This window comes from Toxorhynchites rutilus, chromosome 1 (genome assembly GCF_029784135.1).
Source record: "Toxorhynchites rutilus septentrionalis strain SRP chromosome 1, ASM2978413v1, whole genome shotgun sequence".
Taxonomy (NCBI): Eukaryota; Metazoa; Arthropoda; class Insecta; order Diptera; family Culicidae; genus Toxorhynchites; species Toxorhynchites rutilus.
Window position 1 is genome coordinate 174,881,362 of NC_073744.1, and position 22,811 is coordinate 174,904,172.

The 22,811-nt window shown below is 40.2% G+C and overlaps 1 protein-coding gene across 12 annotated transcripts in view; it reads right to left on the bottom strand.

Moving 5' to 3' along the window:
• LOC129762255 (double-stranded RNA-specific editase Adar) overlaps positions 1 to 22,811 on the bottom strand; it is a 125,758-nt gene that overhangs the window by 50,011 nt on the left and 52,936 nt on the right. The window lies entirely within an intron of this gene.

Sequence of the window (22,811 nt, forward strand, 5' to 3'; positions counted from 1 at the left end):
CTCCAACTTAAAAGTGAAAAATTTAATTAAATTTTTTACGCAAGATTTGAATAGTAATAATACAGTGAACAAATAAACAATGTAACGAATACAAAAGGAAGGTTTCCCCGATTTCACTCACATTCTTCCACAATACAACAAGTAACATTTTTGCATACTCGGACATTAGCTCAAATGATATGCTTTCTTTGTTCGATGTCACGTTGCACCAAAGGAGAGGTATAAATTGTTCTGCTCTGTGGTTTCACGCTAGACAACGATCAGCCAACACCATGTGTTAAAGCTGAAAGTTAATTTGGAAATATTGCTGTCGAATTGATCGCTCGTGTCGCTGTGTGTTACAATATTCTGATATTCTGATTTCCAGGTTTTCTGATCTTCTCTGATTCTCTCTGAATTTCTGAGTTAATCAGTTTCAATTTTTTCAATTTAATTTTTTTTTTCAATTTCATTCTTTAAGTTGTTCCAATTTTTTTCTAGGTTTTTAATTTGAATATCTTTGATTAATGGTTTTTTTTATTTTGAATTCCTAAATTTATTTTTTTTAGCAGACTTATCTCACTTCTTAACTAGGCGAACCTAGCCAGAATTTTCACCTGCCCCCGGGCTTCTGAATGCCAAAGGGGGACTAGGCTCTGCGGAATGCACGTATCTGCATGCTCGTGCTGTTTCAGTCCTGACCGAGAAATTGTCGGACAATCGCGCAGGTGCTAAGGATGACCGACTTTTGGATGCCGGCCAATTCCTTCTCCATATTCAACACCTTTAGCGCTTCCAGAAGTGTCTTCGGGACAATTCCAGTTCCAGAGAGAACGACTGGAACAATTCTTGGGACCTCCCTTAGCCCCCACAGTTCCTTGAGCTCCACGGCCAATGGTCGGTACTTGCAGATTTTGCGACCGTGGGTCTCCTCCAGATTCTGGTTCAGTGGAATAGCGACATCGATGATGGTGACTTTGCGGTCGCTCTTGTCGTAAACCATTATATCTGGCCGGTTGTGGTGGATCGAGAGGTCGGTCAGAACAGTGCGATCCCAGTACAGCTTGAAACGGTCATTTTCCAGGACAGGTGCAGGCAGGTACCGGTAGTTTGGTACGTTGTCTTCCAGTAGAGCACATTGGAGCGCCAGTTGTCGATGAACAATACGGGCCACGTTGTTGTGGCGCTCGGTGTAGGCTGCGTTGGCCAAAACGGGACAGCCTCCCATAATGTGCTCTATGTTTTCACCTGGTTGATGACACATCCGGCAAATGTCATCAACGTCTTGATGCCAGACGTACCGCCTGCAGTTTCTCGTCGGCATTATCCTGTCCTGGATGGCTATCATGTCGGCTTCTACTACTGAAGAGAGTTCACCACGCGTTAGCCACAGATTAGATGCGGCCTTGTCGACGTGTGGCCGGTCCAGTTGATGGGGGTGGGCACCATGCACTGCCTTCTGCTTCCAAGCTGCAATCTTCTCCTCCACTGTCTGCAGATTGCAGTTGAGTTGGTACTCCGCTTGCGCCAAGTGCAGAGCGCTGTATCCTCTGTCGGCGGCGCAGACAGCCCGGTATAGCGCGTTTTGGTTGGCGCGTTCTGCGAAGTACTCGCGCAGTTGTCGTACCTGGGCAACACACAGTGCAGATATGTCGACTATTCCAAGTCCCCCTTCTTTGCGTGGCAGTGAAACTCTCTCCAGTGCCGATTGAGGATGGTGTATTCCGGCCTCTTTAAATGCTTTCCTCATCCTCCTCTCAAGGTCCTCTAGGTCAGTTTTGCTCCATTTGACTACACCAAAACTGAAGGTCAGCAGGGGAACCGCGAATGTGTTGATCGCGCGTACCTTGTTCCCCGCGTTGAGGAAAGTCCTCAGGACACAGTTCACTCGACTCAAGAACTTGTCTCGCAGCTCCGTCTTGATGTCGGAGTGGCGAATCCCGGTGAGCTGTCGGAATCCAAGATATTTATAGGATTCGCCACGAACCATGTCTCTTATGAACTCGCCGTCATAGACCTCGTAACCTCCGGATTCGGTAAGCTGCCCTTTCAGCAGATGGACACAGCGGCACTTGTCGAGGCCGAACTCCATGCAAATGTCCCTGCTTATGTCTTCGACAACCCGGATAGCTACACCTAGACGCTGACGTGAATCAGCGTAGACCTTGAGATCATCCATGTAGAAGGTATGGGTCACTTCTTCGTGGGCGCCGTCGCCATACCTTATTTTATAGCCATGACCGTTTCTATTGAGCGTCCTACTGAGGGGGTTCAATGCCAGACAAAACCAAAGCGGGCTGAAAGAGTCGCCTTGGAATATCCCCCTCTTTATCTGCAGCGTTCTAGACTGCAACACATTTTCACCATCACTGAGGTGCAGAGACGTACTCCACTGCCTCATCGCATGCTGCAGGAACCTAACGACGAAGGGATCAATTTTGTAGAGCTCCAATACCCGGACGAGAAACGAGTGAGGTATGGAGTCATAAGCCTTCCTGTAATCGATATAGGCCATGCTTAGGTTCCGCTGGTTATAAACCGCCTGGCCGACTATGGCTGCGTCGATGATGGCCTGGTCTTTGCAGCCATGCGTATTTTTCCTGCATCATTTCTGCTCTTCTGCGATGATGTGATGCTGTTCGCAGTGAGCAGAAACTTTGGCGGTAATTATGCTGCTCAGTATTTTGTACAGACTCGATAGGCACGTTATCGGTCTGTACTTTGATGGGTTCAATGTGTTGCTGTCTTTCGGGAGGAGGAAGGTGACGCCACGGGTGGCGAATTCAGGAAGATTGTGTGGGTCACGTAGCACCTTGTTGAAGCACTCAGCTATCTTTGGATGTGCGACGGTCAGCTTCTTGTGCCAGAAGTTCTGAACACCATCGGGGCCCGGTGCTGCCCAGTTCCTCAGGTACCGCGAGGCTTCGCGGACATCGTTCTCTCCGACGATGATAGCTGGCATCTCTCCAATTTCACCACAACTCTCCTCCTCCCGTCTTAACCACATTTGCCCGTCGCGATGTTCTACTGGGGTCTCCCAAATACCAGCCCAGAAGTTCGTCACATCGCTAATATCTGGCAAACCTTCGCGGTAGTCGGGCTTCTCGTCGCTAATGTGGTCGTAGAACGCTTTCTCGTTATCTCTGAACATCCGATTTTGTTCCTGGCGCTTTGCAGAGTCAGAGTAACGTTTCAGCCGTTTTGTAAGGACGCTCAATTGCTGTACCAGTGTGTCGAGTTTTTCCGTCAGCTGGTGAGCTCCCAGCTGGCGAAGTTCAGTAGGCCGCACGATCACAGCAACTTGGCGACATAATTTCACCGATCTGCTGCCTCTTTTGTACGCCATCAGTCTTCCAATTGCGGCGCGCTTGTTTAGGATCCGTTGCTCCAATCTCCTTCGCCATGGAGGCTCACGCCTTTCACGGAGATGTTGGAGCAGTCCGCCTCTTGGCCTAATACGGTATCCTAAACTTTTGGCGGTCGCCACAGCAGCACAGTAAACTTTCAGTTGCAGCTCCTCCATGTTCTCAGCATCAACCAAGTGCAACGGAAGAACGTGCTCGTTCATGAGCTTTACTGCACTTGTCAGCCTGCGGGAATGCTGCAACTTCGGGATCCTGGGGCGCGACAATGGGTCTGTGTCGCGGAACTGTGAGATCGCCTCGTCGTAGTGGAAGACCAGATCGCGTAGTAGTTGTTGATCTGGCTGTGGGTCTTCCGGCTCAGGGGGTTGTTGTACTGTGGCCTCCACTGGTGCTGATTCGCGTGCCCCACTCGCGAATGAATTGCTCAGTCGTACTGAACTTCGTCTCGACACATCGCTTGCTCTGTTGTTCCTGGAGCTTATTTCTCTCTGCACCTGCTGCTTGATCTCGTCGATTTGCGTTTGGGAGAGCATGTTGTTGCGTACTATCGCTCTACGCCTCGCGTTCATCGCGTTCTGATCAAGCCTCCCAACGAACTCTGGATACGCTTCCTCGAACATTGTTAGTATTCGAGGGCGACCACTCATGTCCGTCTCCAAAGCAGTGCAGATGTAATAGGCGCGGATCACGAATTCATTCATTTCGTGTGTCCACATGATCCGGCGCCTAGTGGTACCCACGAGTGTGGACGACTGCCGTCTGGCAGTCACAACACGCCTCGTAGGCGCAGCGTTTCTTGGGTGATGTCGATGGCTGCTGTTTCCGTGTGGCGGTAGCTCTTCGGGTTGAACCCGGCTGGTGGCCCGCTCTTGCACATCGCCCTCCAGCCGCTGGCCGCTCGCTCTTACGCCCGTTCCAGGACCAGCTCCAGTTCGGGGACCCTCCTCGGGTGATCGCATTCTAATTATTCTTCGTGATCGTAGCTCCATTTTATTGGGTGTATCTCCTTTGCCCGGGAGACAGCGGGTTGGCAAGGCCTCCATGACCCGGGAGGCCTTCCCCGGGAGAGATATAGCGCTCTGACTCGCTCGCACCCCCTCACTTAGCCACTTTCGACACCCGTTCTCGGAGCCAAGACCAGGTGTGTGTTTCCAGTTCACGCCCGATCTAAAAATGTCGTCATATGATCTTCGTGGAGGCGTGAGATAGGAACATGAATTTCTTTTTTCTAATTTTGTATTTTCTTTTTTATTTTTTTTTTTATTTATTTGAGTCAATAAAAAAAAAATCCGGATCATATATAATCGAGCTAGTATATAATTGAGTCAGTATATAATCGAGTCCGACCTGTATTTCAGTTTTGTAATTAAATTTTGATTTTTGAAAATTTTCCTTTTTTGCATTTTTCTATTTTTCAATTTGCCAATCTTGCATTTTTAATTTTTTTATGCAATTGACAATTTTTCAATTTATCAATTTGTCGATTCCAATTTCTTCTGTTCTTCCAACTCCGCCTCCTATAGTAGCATGTCCAGAAAAGAACCTGAAACTATTGAAAACCAGAGCAGAGGGTCCAAAGCCCCTAAAGAGGATGGTTGTAATAGCTGTTATCCATGGTTATTATGGAAAGAAAGTAATGGATAAACTCCTAATCATATCACTCACCACAGTGAATCCTGATTTTTACCTCCCAACACTAACAACTACCCCTCCTTGACAAACGCTAGGGAACCACACTATAGAGACAATCTTTCTGGCCTTCGGGCGGCGAATATCATACTAACATTCCTTCCCTTCCCCTGGTGACGTGGCTTCCCCGTAAGGACGTGGCCGGCGTCGTTATTGACTTTTTAACTAAGTTCGAATCACCGAAACTTGTACAATGAGAATGGTTTGCTGTTCCCAAGCGTCATTCGGTGTGTTCTTTGTGCAATTTCGCTGGTTCAGGTAAATCACGGAGAGCAACTACGAAGTGTACAGTCTTCCCAAGCTCAAGCTCCAATTTCTTCCGTTCTTCCATTTTTTCCGTTTTTTCTATGCTTCCATATTTTCATTTTTACCTTCTTTCCATTTATCGATTTATCAATTTGTCAATTTTTCCATTTTTCATTTATCAATTTGTATTTTTTTTTCTTTTTTCCTTTTTTCCAAATTTCTATCTGTCAATTTGGCAATTTCTCCATTTAAATTTTTTTTTTAATTTTTCCATTTTTATCTTCTTTCTATTTTGTTATATGTCAATTTGTGAATTTGTTACTTTTGAAGATTTTCTCATTTTTTCATTTTCCACTAGATCCTTTCTTACGCGATATTTCTTCCGTGGTTTTTTATGTGTTTCTCTCAAAATTACGCGTTTTTTTACGTAATTTGCTCGAAGTTACGCGATTTTAAAATTTTGCAGACGTCAAAGTGTTAATAAAAAGATGGAAAAATATCTTTCCATTGTTTTAATTTTTCCATTTATCAGTTTCAATTTTTTCATCTATCTTTCCATTTTTATATTTTACTAATTTTTCTATTTTTTGTTTTTCTACCTTTTCATTTTTCTCTTCTTTCTATTTTTCTATTTTTTAACAATTGATAATTGACAATTTGACAGTCAATTTGTGAACTTGTCATTTTGTAAATTTTTCTTTTTTTTTCATGTTTCTATAGTTCCATGATTCCAATAATTTTTGATTTTCAAGTTTTTTATGTATCATTTTCATTGGGATTCTCTAATTTTCTTATTTTCACATTTTGTCAATCTCTCATTGTCATTCTAACTCGCATTCTTCTTAATCATTCTCATTTATCGTTCTCATTCATCATTTTCATTGATCATTCTCACTAAAATATCAATAATTGATGTCGCGGCCACGCAGTAGAACTGTATTTCTTTCGCAATTAAACAAATCCTATTGGCAAATCCTTTGTTGGGTACCTCCAGTGATAATTTTCAGTGATCATTCTCATTTATCACTCTCAAAGATCATTCTTCATTGCTCATTGTTTATTTATTATTGCTTTTGCTCATTCTTCATTTTCTATCTTTCAATTCTCATTTTTCTTTTATCATTTCACATCTATCACTCCTTCCTCATCATTTCTCATTTCTTATCTACCAATTCCAATTTTTCATTTTCATTTCTCATCTATCTTCTCTCAATTCTAATTACCAATTTCTCATTTCTCATTCATCTCAAATCCGTTTTCACCCACTGGGAAAAACAGTTGGGAATATGAGAGGTGAGAGAATGTTCTACGCTCCCTTTGATTCTCGCGAGAAACGCAATGCCGATTTTTCATTTTTCGGCGAGTTCTGATAAACCGAAAAATGGTTCCGTTCTTAGTGATTTCTTGATACCGATAATGGTTTTATACCTCTTCAGTACAGCTGAAAACGTGCGGTAACATTGGGTTTCATCGTGAAGTCAACATGAGATGGGTGAATATTTGTACAATTCAGACGCTGTCCAAACAGACTAACGTTGGGAAAGTAAGCTTTGATTTTTCGCTTAATATTTTCAGTACTAAATGAGAGACGAAAAAGCATTATCGTTGAACTTCAGAGACAGATATTTCCACATTTCTTACTCTCTGGAAAAAAAAATCCATTCAAGAGTTTCCAGTTTTCAATTTCTCTTTTCTCTTTAATTTCTTAATTTCTCTTTTTCTCTCATTTATCACTTCTCATTTCTCATTCTCTCATTTCTCATTTTTCATTTTTCATTTCTCGTTTCTCATTCATCAATTCTAATTTCTTATTTCTCATTTTTCATTTTTCTTTTTTCTTTTTTCTTATTTCTTATTTCTTATTTCTTATTTCTTATTTCTTATTTCTTTTTTCATTTTTCATTTTTCATTTTTCATTTTTCATTTTTCATTTTTCATTTTTCATTTTTCATTCTTCATTCTTCATTCTTCATTCTTCATTCTTCATTCTTCATTCTTCATTCTTCATTCTTCATTCTTCATTCTTCATTCTTCATTCTTCATTCTTCATTCTTCATTCTTCATTCTTCATTCTTCATTCTTCATTCTTCATTCTTCATTCTTCATTCTTCATTCTTCATTCTTCATTCTTCATTCTTCATTCTTCATTCTTCATTCTTCATTCTTCATTCTTCATTCTTCATTCTTCATTCTTCATTCTTCATTCTTCATTCTTCATTCTTCATTCTTCATTCTTCATTCTTCATTCTTCATTCTTCATTCTTCATTCTTCATTCTTCATTCTTCATTCTTCATTCTTCATTCTTCATTCTTCATTCTTCATTCTTCATTCTTCATTCTTCATTCTTCATTCTTCATTCTTCATTCTTCATTCTTCATTCTTCATTCTTCATTCTTCATTCTTCATTCTTCATTCTTCATTCTTCATTCTTCATTCTTCATTCTTCATTTTTCAATTTTTCATTTTTCATTTTTCATTTTTCATTTTTCAATTTTTCATTTTTCATTTTTCATTTTTCATTTTTCATTTTTCTTTTATCATTTATCATTTCTCATTTATCATTTCTTATTTATCATTTCTCATTTTTCATTTCTCATTTGTTATCTCATTTTAATTTTTTTAAATTTTTTTCTTGTTTCACATTTTTCATTTTTTATTGTTCTTACCTTTTTCTTTCCTAATTTTTCATTTATATTTATATTTCATTTTTAAATTTTTGTTATTTTTTCTTAATTTATCATTTTTCATTTTTCTTTACATTTTATTTTTCTTCGTGTTTCATTTTTCATTTTTCGATCTTTACATATTTCAATTAAATTTAGTTTTCATGTTTGTTCTTTTTTTCATTTTTTTTCGTTATTTATCTTTCTTTATTTTAAATTTTTCTACATTATTTTTTCCTTATCTTTCATTCTTCTTGTTTATTTAGGAAAAAGACGGGATGAAACGGATAGTATTTTGGCCGGATACCGGATATCCGGCAAGCTTCAAATCCGGCTAACCGAATATCCGGCCGCCGAATATTAGGTTTTTTATTTGTGAATACGAAACTGGAAGAAATTACTTGTGTGCATGAAGCGAATAAGGGAATAATTTTAGATACAAATAAACACATTCTTACATGAAAATGATGAACAATGATTCAATTTCTGCAAGGAATCCTAGCCGGTTTTTTAAATAGGATTTTTTATTACAATGATGAGATTTTTGTGGATATATTGAAAAAAATTTAATACTGGTCGAGTAAAAGTAAGTACTGCAGAATCTGCAAGAAGGTAAATTTCACCAAAGTGTACATTTTTGAGAGACATGTTTGTTGTTTTTATGGAATCGGGCGGGTGGTCTATATTTAAAAAGGAAAGTATCATTTCCGAGAGCATCTCGAAATTCGCTCGAGTGACGATAGCGGTCAAATTAACACCCTCGGAACTCTTTCGAAGAATGCCAACAAAAATGATCGATTACACGTCGCGTTTGGGAATTTCGGGGAACATTTTGGTGGCTTTATTACTGTGTATGTGCGAGTGTGTGTCTCGTTCTGCTGGAGTATATTCTTATTTGGTTGTGGTTTGTTCATTTTGCGCGTGGTTTCTGGTTACTGGGTTTACCCCCCCCCCCTGTTTTCCATCCCACAGCACAGATTTATCGTCCAACATATGCACAGACACAGTGTTTACGACATCCCGTCAGCGTCAGCATCTCCGAATAAATCGTGGGAGAAGATCATCAAGCGCACGTAAATAAATCGTTGTCTCTCGTCGATTGCGTATTTTTGGAAGTCCGAGTCTGAACTTGTTCATTTTCAGTTCAGCGTTTAGTTTGTTGTTGTTATGTTGTGTCTACTGTATCGAGATGCTGACATCGTTACCCAATTCTCGCTCCTAGTGATTATTTGAAGAGCATTAGCTCTTTGTAACGAGGATATCAGAGGGTATCAAACAATCCGAATGCGCTGAAAATTGGATTTCATTCGCAGCAGAACATCGTGCGACAACGTCGTAATCGCACGTGGACTATCCTCCCACATATACCGGAATTTATCGAAGTTGAGAAGCACACAACAAATGGGAAAAAAGGGGTGAAGGTAGACTCGACACGATGTGTGGGAAAACCGAATATCGGTAGGATAGGATTAGGAAAGCAGAAATAGAACTCACGGCGGTATCGCCGCACACTGTCTACCGAGGGGGTGGAGGGTGTTTATACACGTAGAAGCTCTCCTCCGTAATGTTCTATTGATACTTTTTTTCCACACGGTGGATATCATCACCCAGGTGACAGGGGGCGCGGATGTGAGGGTGAATGGGGAGTGTGTTGTGGGCGGTTGTCTGTTCTGTATTTTTCGCTTCCCGACACGCAATCCGTATGTTTGTTTATACGAGGCATCACATTTATTACCCAATCAGATCAACAAGCGCCGCGAATGTTTGCCTTGGGCCACTGTTTGGGTTACTGGGGTAATGGAGTGGAAGGCATCCAATGAACCCGTAGCAATGTGCAATGGCAATATAATCAGACCATAATAGCAGTAAGGATCCGACCCCAAAAGTTATGCGTAGCAACGCCCAGCTGCACTCACTTCCGATGCCATCGATTGTTATGCAACAAAGCATTGCCTGCCTGCCTGCTACTCCTCCACTTCCCTGTTGCATAGTACCCCGGACTCGATTCGTTCCAGGGTGGAAAACAGCAGTTTTTGACACGCTCCGCAATCAGCATTCAGTACGCCACATGTGGAGGAAATCTGACCGTGCGCTGTTTGCCAATCCACTCATTTGCCCGATAGTTGTTGGTTGTTGAGTTTTTTTTTTTTGCGCCGACTTCAAAGCGAAACTATACTCAAACCAAAACCAAAAATAATATTCTGAATGCCAGAACGCGCGACACATTTCGCGATTTAACCCTGTGTCACCATTTGGCGCAAACACATTTCACCGCGGCGTCAACCTGTGCGATAAATTTTCCTAAATATATTACCTATTCGGCGCGATATACCCATCCGAAACCAACCCTCCTCCCACCAGGCTCCTGTTCCTTCTCTGGCGTTTGATTCATTCGAAATCAACAAAAAAAAAAATACCGCCACTTCCACACTGTGTAAGTGTGGTGTTGTATCATTCATGAAATATTTCTTTTTGGTTTCTTTTGTTCCCATAAGTACCTGCCTCTTTTTTTCATTTCTTAGATTTCTGAGTCACGAGTTTTGTTGATGCGGAAAAGAGTAGGCATAGCGTTTTCCCGGGACATAGGGCGTCTCTCAATCTGTCTAGTTTTGTTTCTGTGGCTAAGTTAGTTTCGAAACTGGATACCAAGCGTCAATGATTACTAACAAATCTATTGGTTTGTTTACATACGCTTAAGATTACCGTAGATTGAAAGCAACTGAAGGTGTCTTCATAAATTCTACAACCACTGTTCAAAAATAAACCGCTTTCTACCGATGGTACCATTGATATTTATTTAGTGTGAACTTTCCCTTAAAACTGTCAATGCTTTACGACACTCTTTTCACTTCTTTATTTTTTTTTTAAATAGTTTTGGTTGCGAATATTTTTGTATGTAACATGTTTTAGTTTTGAATTAAAAAACGGTATAATGAATTGGATTGAGGAGATTCGGAAGTTCGTGCCGCCACTGGTGATGACCGAATCGAGACACTGATCAAGAATGACTCTCGGTACACGTGGATAAGCAAATTCACTACATCTAGAACCGTCGTTCACAAGCATCTTATGAACCTTAGATACCAAAATCGTTACGATGGCGCCACAATTCCACTCACCCGAATGTAACAAATACCCGAATGTAACATCTACCCGAACTGACATTTACCCGAATGCAACAATTACCCGAATGTAATATTTACCCGATTGCGACAGATACCCGAATGTAACAACTACCCGCATGTAACATCTACCCGAATGCGAGACTTGCCCAAAAGAAGGATATATTCGAATAATACGCAAATTTTACTATTAGGAAGTATTGGTATATTTATTTTTGATCAGTGTTCATATTAGTCTCGTACGTTCATTACCGTAAGTATGGTCGGACCTAACTAAAGGATCGTCTCCCCTGTTCCAAACAGACCGGGCAATCGGTGGAACACAGGTTTGCCTGCGAGAGGCCGCCGTTTTCGACGGCGGATCGGCAGCCGACTAGGATACTAGGCTAGGCTTGGTGCCGCCTCGGTTCCTTATCCTCGTTGAATGGGGACTTCGCCCCCATTACATTGATCTCAGAACAAATTTCATCACGAAATAATCTATTCTTTTACATTTTCATCTAGTTTTTCCTATTAAAGTTACCTGCTTAATTGTCGGAATATTCCATAACCCATGCTCATTTCTGAATGATCTCTCGGCCTTGAAGAGGAAAGCGGAAAGGAACGAAGGCGGCATATCAATTGTGCCTACACTAATTTCTAAAAAAGACAAAGCGAAGTTTTCGTCACCTTTTTTGAATTTCCTCATTAAATTTCTCATTTTACTTCGTAACTTTGTAACAGGAGATTCGACAGAACTCATAATCTTATTATTCGAAATTATTCCTTCTTCATTCGGGTAAACATTCCAATCGGGTAAATGTTGCATTCGGGTAACTGTTGCTTTCGGGTATTTGTTACATTCAGGTAAACGTTGCATTCGGGTAAATGCATATTCGGGTGTTTGTCGCATTCGGGTAAATGTCCATTCGGGTATATGTTACATTCGGGTATGTGTTACATTCGGATAAATGTGCTTCGGGTGAATAGTATTCGGGTAAATGGGACACAATCACAGATTTGACACTTGGGACAGGTTTTAGGGTGCAAAACATGTTTTTACGGTGGTTAGATACTCCTCCCTCTCTATAAAAGGCTGCCATACAAATGGAACACAAATGTCTGCATTACTCGAGAATTAATCAAGCAAACAAAACCAAATTTGGCATGTGGAGGTTTTAGGGTGCAATAAATGATTCTATGGTGGTTAGATACACCTCCCCTCTCTCTTAGGGGGGGCTGCCATACAAATGAAACACAAATTTCAGCATTACTCGAGAATTAATCAAGCAAACGAAACCAAATTAGGTATATGGAGGTTTTAGGGTGCAATAAATGTTTTCACGGTGATTAGACACTCCACCCTCCTCTCTTAGGGGGGCTGCCATACAAATGAAACACAAATCTCTGCATTACTCGAGAATTAATCAAGCAAACGAAAACAAATTTGGTATATGGAGGTTTTAGGGTGCAATAAATGTTTTCACGGTGGTTAGACACTCCACCCTCCTCTCTTAGGGGGGCTGCCATACAAATGAAACACAAATTTCTGCATTACTCGAGAATTAATCAAGCAAACGAAAACAAATTTGGCAGGTGGAGGTTTTAGGGTGCAATAAATGATTCTATGGTGGTTAGATACTTTTCCTCCCTCTCTTAGGGGGAGCTTCCATACAAATGAAAGACAAATTTCTGCATGACTCGAAAACTAATCAAGAAAATACCAAATTTGGCATGCGAAGGTTTTAGCGAACACAAAACGTTTCCATGGCGAATCGACACTCCCCCCCGTCTCTCTGAGGAGGGAGGGATGCTACCATACAAATGAAGCATACATTTCCGCATAATTCAAGAACTAATCAAGCAAACGGAACTAAATTTGGCATGTGGAGGTTTTAGGATGCAATAAATGTTTCTATGGTGGTTCGACACTCCTCCCCCCTCCCCTCTCTTAGGGTGGGCTGTCATACAAATGAAAAACAAATTTCTGCATAACTCGAAAACTAATCAAGCACAAGCAAATGGAGCCAAATTTGGCATGTGAAGATTTTAGGGGGAACGACACGTTCCTATGGTGAATAGACACTCCTCCCCTCTCTCTAAGGGTAGAAGAGAGGGGAAGTCTGTCTTCATTCTATCATATTTTCTGTATCAAACATTTATTCCATGTAACGGAGAAACATGTTATTTGCAAGTGGTTGAAAAATCTTGAACGAGAATTGTGTCTGAAAATAATCTGATATCATAATGATGAGTTTTGGTAGAAGTACTAGGATTTTTTTAGTAGAAGGTAAATTCAACGGGGTCGATTAGAAGATCAATCAATGAACAGTTCTGCGATTGGACTCATGAACTTGCACTTAGTAAGAAAACGTGAATGTTTGAAGGTATTGATAACAAAAAAACAAATTTTGGGCGGAACGAAGTAGTAGTTGATAAAAACAAAAAAGTAATCTACAAAGGGCAGCTCGATGTCAATTTTCGTCTGCAGAAAATAAGGTTTTCATTGTTATCGAGTAATTTTTTGATTTATTTTTCGTTACGTTTCGTACCATCACTTCTCTTCAAGTTTATCGAATCAGCGGTGAAGTTTTCTCATTTTTACTCCAAAAAACAGGAAGTGGGTTATATCTATGGTATAACCGCAAGGGTGACGTAGGACTATCGTTGATTTAGAGATCATTTGTTTGAAGTTGAATCTAAATCCATTCTGAATGAATGTGTAAATGAATATTTGGGGGACTTCGAAAACGAGAGCGTTTCGTTGGAGGCACAAGGTTCTTCACAAGGATAATCTTCAGAAGATTTCCTGCTAACTTCACTTGATTGAAAACTCACAAAACCAATTGTATTTGGTCGCAGCATCATATGAATAGAAAACATTAAAATAAACTCTTTCGCTTGAATGTAATTCTCAATTCCAAGGGGAACTGGCAGATTATTTTTCAGCAACGATCATTTCTTTCCAGGTTTCTTCTCGATAACCAGCAAACGAAAAGAGTTGCGCGCGTGCATGTGTGTGTGTGGCGGCTGCTTCGATGTCTTCCCGGGGAACCGTTTTTCGATGCTGATACTCTCCTGGTCACCTTCTCTTCTCCTTCTGATCGATCGGCTTTTCTGCGCTCCCTCACAGTTAAAACAAACTGATTGCGTTTCAGGTCAGGTCAGGCCAGGTAATGAATCCTTCGATCCCTCGATCCTTCGCCGTTCAGCTCGTTCAGCTCGTCCAGCTAGTTCAGCTCGTTCAGTAACGATGTTGTCTTGTCGATGTCCTCACGGAAAATGAATGCGTTTCATGATGATGATGTTGGATTAAAGAGGCTTTAAACTTTTCAGTTCATTCGCCTCTAATCGAATGCGTTTCACCACCAGAATATCGTTTCACCACCAGAATATCGTTTCACCACCAGAATATCGTTTCACCACCAGAATAAATGCTTTCTGTGCGCGATTGAATCGAGAGAAGGTATGGTTTACGATAGCAATTTGGAAGGCAAACTAGAGGGGAATGAACTCTCTGAGTTTGAAACTTTCGGAGACTGAGCAATAATCGATTGAAAATTATATAATTTTCGCGAAACGAAACATTTTCCGTTGCATACGCATACAATATTGGATACGAAAATATCCTACTGATGGGGAAGAATAACCTTCAGAAGCTTTCCTGCTAATTACACTTGGTTGAAAAATTACAAAATCAAATGTATTTGGTCGCTGTGTTATATGGTTAGAAAACATTAAAATAAACTCTTTCACATGAATGTAGTTTTTTAATTCCCAGGGGAACTGGCAGATTATTTTTCAGCAACGATTAGATTTTTCCAGATTTTCCTCGATACTTGAAGCCCACCGGTGGTTAATGATAACTCGATAACCACCTGTTAATAGCACTTGATTAAACAATATTTGGTCACAGTGTTACATGAATAGAAAACATTAAAGTAAACTCTTTCGCATGAATGTATTTTTCAATTCCTACGGGAACTGGCAGATTATTTTTCAGCAACGATTAGATTTTTCCATTCCATTCCTTCTTTAAGCGTGATTCATTCTGCTTCGGATCAACGGAACAGTATGATAATCATTTCATACAAAAGATAAAATGTCCAAGAGTTATATCATTGCTATTTATTGACTCGAAAAATTGTTTCAATAGCTTAATGATAGCTTCGAAAACAGGTTATTGAAATCATACGTATCCGTATGTAGCGCGCCCACTTGGAAGCCCATTAATCCTATTGGAATGTGAGATGGGGAAGCTCATACTCACGTCTATGCATTATGCTGTACTCTTCCAATTAATTTCGTTTTTGCAGGCCGAACTGAAAAATTTTCAGTTGAGTTAACTGTACTGTAAAAGAAGTAATGCTTTTGAATCCGGACACTGCATTTCATTCAAAATCATACCACAGCCATAACATTTTTTTTCATGTTCAATTTATGCGATTAATAGTTACTAATATAGTTACTGATAGTTACTTGATACTTACTAATCAATCGTATTAATTCAGCATGCACGAAATGTTGTGTCTGCGGTATGATATTGAATGTAACACAAAGTGTCCGGATTCAAATACATTACTGTATAATTACTTCGATGTTATTCTTTTCTCTCTCAGGCTAAGCTAAGAATATAATAAAGAGGGTGGGGTTTACATTCAAGTCTGTTATGGTATATAATATCACGCTTCCTTTGCTTTCGTTCATTTCTTACTCTACTCTCGCACCGTGAGGACTTGTTTGTTTGGGACCAAGAAGACAGCTCGTTAGTCTTTCGGTGGTAAGGCACCATGAAAGCAGCTCGGATAAGCGCACCAGCCGCAGAAAGCGTGAAGAAGCCACATCGCTATCGACCGGGAACTTTAAGTGAAATTCGTCGCTTTCAGAGGTCGAACAAACTGCTGATCCGCAAGCTACCTTTGCAGCGTTTGGTTTGTGGAATTGCCCGGAACTTCAAAACCGACTTGCTCGTCAAACTTCGCGGTTATGGTACTGCAGGAGGCCTATTCGAAGATACCAATTTGTGTGCTATCCACGCAAAGCGCGTCACATTATGCCCAAGGATGTCCTTGGCCCATCGTATCCGAGGAGAGCGTGCTATTAGCTTAGCATATAATCAGCAGCCCTTTTCAGGGCTCCTAATTTGATGTATTAGAGTTCAGGAAAGTTTTTTGCGGGCCGAACTGAAGGGAGCATTTAACGAAAATCGTGTTGTCGATGACAATTCGATACCGATAGGTGCCATGGATATGGATTTTGATAGTGAAGAATATGAAATACATGACATGATGCAGTGAATATTTCCCCATATCGAAGAAATCACTTTGATGAAACTGCATTATAAAGTTATTTGTGTACTAATGGCGCAATCTATAGTCGATTCTAATTTGCGCTGGGTATTTCCTCGGAGGATTCGATTCCTCCTTTGAGCGTTATTAATCTGTTTCCGGCAAAAGGAAGTACTATGATAATCACATTATTCGGAAGATAAAATGAAGATGTTTTCTGCTAATTTCCTTCAACCTTCAAACATCTCTTTCTCCCGTTTGTCGTTTTTGCGTTCGCTAATCCTTTCTCACAACACCCATTTCTCGTTTGAGAAACTGTTGAGTAAACATCGTTTGCCAGTGCGCGTAGAGCGGGAATTCCTAAAGATTCATTGCACCTCTAATAAATTGCCGAAAGACGTGGTCTTACGTTGATCGCAATTGATTGAAAAATCCAAAACGAAATGTATTTGGTCGCAGCAATATATGAGTAGGATGCAAATAATCGCTCGAAAATGACATGATTTTCGCGATGTGTAACATTTTCCGTTTTTCATGTTATGCATCCAATATTGGATACGAAAATTATCTACTGATGGGGAAAAATAATATTCAGAAACTTTCCTGTCAATTGCGATTGATTGAAAAATCACAAAACCAAATGTATTTGGTTGCAGTGTTGTATGAATAGAAAACATTAAAATAAACTCTTTCGCATGAATGTATTTTTCAATTCCCAGGGGAACTGGTACGCGGAACGCGGAACGAGGGTTCCGCGCGTGTATGTATGTGTGGCGGCTGCTCCGATGTTTCAAGCGGAACCGTGGCATCACTCTCCTTCTGGTGGATTCCCTTCTGGCCTAAGGTGCACAAACAGGCTCTTGGTGACACCGTTCATCCGCGCTTTCATGATAAACGAAGAGCTTCACAACAACAGCGACAACATGCTCCAATCGCTGTTCAATTATAACTGAGTGGGTTTACGAGCGGCGCTCGCTTATATACCGATTGGTGATTTCAATAGCCTGTTTTGAAACCAATTTTAAGGCTATTGAAACAAGTTTTTAGATGAAAAAGTAACAAGTATATAACGCGTAGACATTTTATCTTTCGAATGAAGTGTTTATCATACCATTTCGTTCAGTTGTTTAAGAGCTATTAACGCTCAAAATCTCGGTGTCCGGCGTAACGCTTTCGTTTTCGAAACTTTGATTTTACACCCCGGTATAGAAATGAAAGACGTAGTCCTACGTCAAAAATAACGAAAATAAAATACTAATCAAGTCGGATAAGACGGACACTCCACCGAAAAAAGACAAACATTTTGTTTTTAAAACAATTTGATTGTCTCCTCCTTCTTTTATTAACAGATGCTCACTAACTAACGTTTGCAAGTGCAAGCACATATCATGGACGAATCAGCCGAGTGGTTTTTTAAACGTAATCCGAATTTGTCATTCCGATTTACTGCAAGCAATTTTAGACATGAAAAAATGAAAAAAAGTTACAAGTTCTTTTAGGTGATTTTAGTCTAGCCTTTTTGTTAGATCATTTTTAAGACATATTTGAAGACTTCCAAAACTTATCGAGTACACAAACTTGAATTTTTAGTTAGTGTCCCTCATTCCCGCCAAGTGTCCGTATTTTCCGACTCAATCTCATTTTTGACGTAGAACTACGTCTTTCCGTAAGGGTGCCAAATCAGAAAACAGGTCACGTTTTTATGAAATAAAGTTAACGTTAATAACTGTTTTTGCCGCGAACGGATTGTGCCGATTTACATACTAAACGAATCGGAAATTCCGTAAGATTTGTTTAATATGGTATACATTAGAATCCCCTGGTTTGTAAATGGTTAAAATTCATGAAAACTTTAAGCGTTTTCATTTTCCTATATATTTGTTCTGTCCATTTATGTGCATTCTCGAACAGAGCTGTCAATAACGAGCAATTATCGACGACCAACGGAGGGGAAATCGAAGGATTAAAAGTCTCCGTGTACAAAGGAAAAGTAGAAGAATGAAGGGGAATACTTGCCTAGAGTATAAACAGTGGATCTCTCTGAGGCAAACTTTGGCATTGGACTATTGAGCAATCCAGTTCTCTTTGCTTTCGCTGCGCTTCGATCTAATATTGGACCCCACCAGTGGTAATCCAACTTGAATATCGTCGTTTGATTTTTCTATTCCTTTTTCGCGTTATTCGGATCGTGTGTTTTCCTTTCCGCATCATAAATTGGACGCTTCGCGTAGTGTGTGATGAGCAAGAGGAAGAGGAAGGCAGGCTAGAACCCTGTAAAAAACGAACGCATTGCCCGGGGCAATAAAATTTCGAGACAAGCGTCATCTAATGATGCACGCGATGTTGGTGCAGTGAAAAGCGCTCGCATTGAAACGAGGCTTCGCGAGTGTGACACCGCATCGAACAACAGCGACGTAGGCGATTTCGGCGCGTCGGTCGAAAATGCAAACGCCGTTACCCAGGCAGCAACCAAAATCATTAACATTATTTGTTTTCTGTCATCATAAGGGCTTTGTTGATGCCTTTAAGAATGTATCAATGCATTAAACTGACGTTATGGCGAAGCAGGCGTTAAGGTTGTGCGCCAAACAATTGTTTGGGGAATACCATGCATCTTGAATGTCTTACTGGAATGTTATAAGTTATTTGAGTTCGCGTGCCAGTCGCAAACCTGCCTTCAACTAGGATTGCATTTGCGCTAATATTCAATGCATTGACAAGAAATAAATTGCGACATACGATCAGCTAGTGTATTGTTTTGCGAGTGCAAGAATGAATCATCAATCAATTATCGTCAACTGATTCTATAATGAAAAAACCATTTCAGAGATTATTCTACTAAGCAGTTGTTTCTAAAATTTCACAGCATTATAGAATAATATCCGAAGGTATAAATGAGCGACTTATATAAAATAACAGCATAGTTCTACGTCAACAAAGCGGTCGTATCTTGGACACAACCTCTTATAATTTTTTTCAAAGATGCTGGACACATTCATTTTTCATAATTTCTGCCTGAAAGATAAATTTTATTATAAGAAGAGACCCAGACTTTCGAATTGTGGTTGATAGTTTATATATTTTTGTGAAGTTCATGAAAAAATTCAACTTTTGCTTAGGGCGCCGTCTTTACCACCCTTCCCCTAATTGTACTGGCGAGGTTCAACGGATAGCCATATGTCCGTTTCACCGCACTACAAAAAAGGATCAGTTTTCATGTCTTTTTCATTCCAATCATTCCAATACATTGGAAATTAAAGGAATTATGAGCTCAATATATGCATGAACAAATTCTTATTATATTGTAATGAACTCAATTATTTCTGAAAATTTCCCACCCCTCCACCATTCTCCATTGAAATCAATCGAGGAAAGATACTCATTCTGCTCTCGGCACGATGATAGTGGTGGAATTTCCTAAATTGTAAAATCATGCTCTCCTTCTCTCGTTCTCGCTCTGTTCTTTGTTCAAACACTCCGCGTGATTCGGTTCCGCCAGAGTTGCCAATATTTTTTTTCAAAAAACTGGAAGATTGCTCTTAAAAAAAACTGGAAGAAAACTGGATTCTGGAAAAATTGTTTCATTTTAAGAAGTTCGGCTTTGATTTATTTAAAATCACATTTTTTGCCTACTCCAGTGCTTGAGAAATAGAATTCACTTCGAAGCATCTTGTCGTATTACATTCAGTTCATAAAATAACTAAATTAACCATTTATTAACCATTCTTTTCCCACCACTCGAGCATTACAGTAAAACAATAATTGAGGATCTTGTCTTCTTGATCCTCTAGAAAATACAGTTTTATTTGGATAAAACTTGAATAATCTCGTATTTATTGCTCGACAATGTGATTAACAGAGATACTTGGAGACATGGTTTCTGATTCTAGATCACTACATCAAACCTAACCTAAATCATCGTTTTTTTTTACTTCTAACTCGAATTTTGACATTTATGTAGTGTCGCTCTCGGTTACTATCTTTTTCGCACTCACGAATAATGGGGAATAAGAAAAACTACGACGGCAAATGACGGATCTCTATAAGAGCATGTCCGGAAAATAACTTAAAACATAGCAGAGGGCCCAAAGTCCTTAAGGAGAACGGTTGTAATAGCTGTTATCTATGGCTTTTACGTAAAGAAAGATGACTTCACCGTCGCGATTGAAGTTCGCTACATAGTACGCGCGATTGACAACGGAAAATATCACCGGAAATATTGGTTATATAACTCTTCTCAAGGTAACCAAAAAATAACTCTCCTCCCGCATAATGGAACATATTTTCAGGACGATTGTTTCTAGAGGAGCTCTCTCTGTTTCTCAAATTTCCAGAAGATAACACCGCCCACCTCCTTCGGGATTGAAGTTCGATATACATAACGGAATATATCCCCGGACCGATTGGGTTTAGAGTTCTTTCGGTTATATTTTCAGATTTCCAAAGATAACTCTCCGCAGTCACGAATTGAGTTCTATAAAGTGTATACGCTGTGAATTTTCATGGATTAGATTTTCATTTCATCGAATGGTCGATTGCTGTAAACGGATGTAAACGGAAGCAAAATTACATGAGTTCCATATTCATATCAATTATAGTCAATAGAGCACATTGACCCTATGATTTTCTAATTTTGAGATTGATTTGGAGGACCTATAACATCTGAGGTTTATATAAACTCAAAGCCAGCATAGCACGCGGGCTCTATGAACCAATTTGGGTAAAATTTCTTGTTATGAACATTGCACCAGTCGTTGTTTAAATTGTAGAATTCGGAAGTGCAAGCAGGAGAAAAATAACACTGAGAGTGTGTAATAAAAGAAAAATCGATTCAGGTTAAATACACCATGGATCGATCGAACGAAAATTGTAAAAAAAAAAATGGCCAAGGAATAGGAAAGGTAACGGAGTGATAATATTTATGCTTTGTGAATTTATTTCATATAAAATTGGTAAAACTGAAGCCCACATATAAAAAAACTGGATAAAACTGGACTATATTATAAAAAAACTGGAAGATTTTAGAGTTTAACTGTTCGACTGGATCGAGCAAAAAAAACTGGAAGAATCCAGTTTAAACTGGAACATTGGCAACGCTGGGTTCCGCTGTTTTCTCGATGGCGCGCCCGGCAAGGAAGGGTGTGCGAATCGGTGCCTCGGCACAATGGCACGAACGGCGATAGCAAGCCATGTTGTTTTGTGTTTTGTTTTTTCCCGGACGCTTCGTTTTAGACAATTGTGGCGTGTCGTGGAAGTGCAAGTGTGGTGTTTATTCTGTCTTTTATGGTGTCGGCTTGAAGGAGGGGGAGGGAAAGTGGGCGGATTGAAAGAAAAAACGTGCCCCATTATAAGCAGGATGATATTTTTCCCCATTACCACCCCATATATATTCGTCTCCCTTGTCTCCTTCGCTCCTACGGCTCCTGTCAACGCACGCTTTGATTTATTATGACGAGTCCTACTGCTTTGTTTCCGTTGGAACGACAGTCGTTCGAATTAGTGTACAGAAGGTACTCGCTGCTGCAATGGGGAGCTCTCTCTCTCTCAAGGTGTACTCAGAAGAAATACTGAGTGGAAAGCAAGTAGGAAAATTTATTGCCGACCGGATACACGCTGGTCTGCATTCAAACCCGGGTGAACCCTTCCGACTGGGTATCCTGATGTGCCAAACCAGTGCCAGTTTTTTCTTCTGGAGCAATCCTCCGCGAGTAGTAGTGGGCTCTATTCATCCCAAAAAGAAAAACCGAGAACCGGAAGGGGTTGCAAGTCCTTGCCTCGCGCTAGCGTCATTGGGCTAGCGTTTGGCAACTCAAGGATTCCCGGGTTTTCTTCATTTCGCCTGCTTGGATTGGATACAAGTTGCCCGTCGTTATTCTTTGCGAGTTATTGCTTGCCGGTCGGCGGTGGGAACCACTGCCAGAAATCAGCACTTATTAAAATTCCCCAACAAGTGGGGTGAATTGTTCAATTTTAATTTAAGTTATAATAATGGGAGGGAATAATTGCAGACGCGAAAATATATTATTTAAATATACAAAAGCTCCTTTTCGATCAAACCTTTTTCCACGGAACGCAACATCGGAGCTGGAGAAAAAATAAACCAAAAGCATTTTTTTCCTGTTCCTTCTTCGACCCCCCAATGTGTCCTGTTTTCCCCGGCTGGCTAGCTGGTGTTTGCAATCCCAAGTTAAGCGACCAAAAGTTGTTTCGTTTCGAAGTGACGAAATGACAGCGAACAATTTCTGACAGAATTCTCCTTGCGCCACGCTATTGACGAGACATTTTAACTTGTTTGTTCTGTGTTTAATTCACAGAAAGATAGGATAGGGCCGCCGAGGATAATGAGTTTCGATGTTCAACTCGGTCGAATTCAGACTACAAAAATGCGTCAAACACATTTCGGAGTTTCACAGAGTTTATCCTTTTTTTTTGTTTTATTGATTAAATAAGGAACCATTATTTCTCGCCCGGTGGTGCGA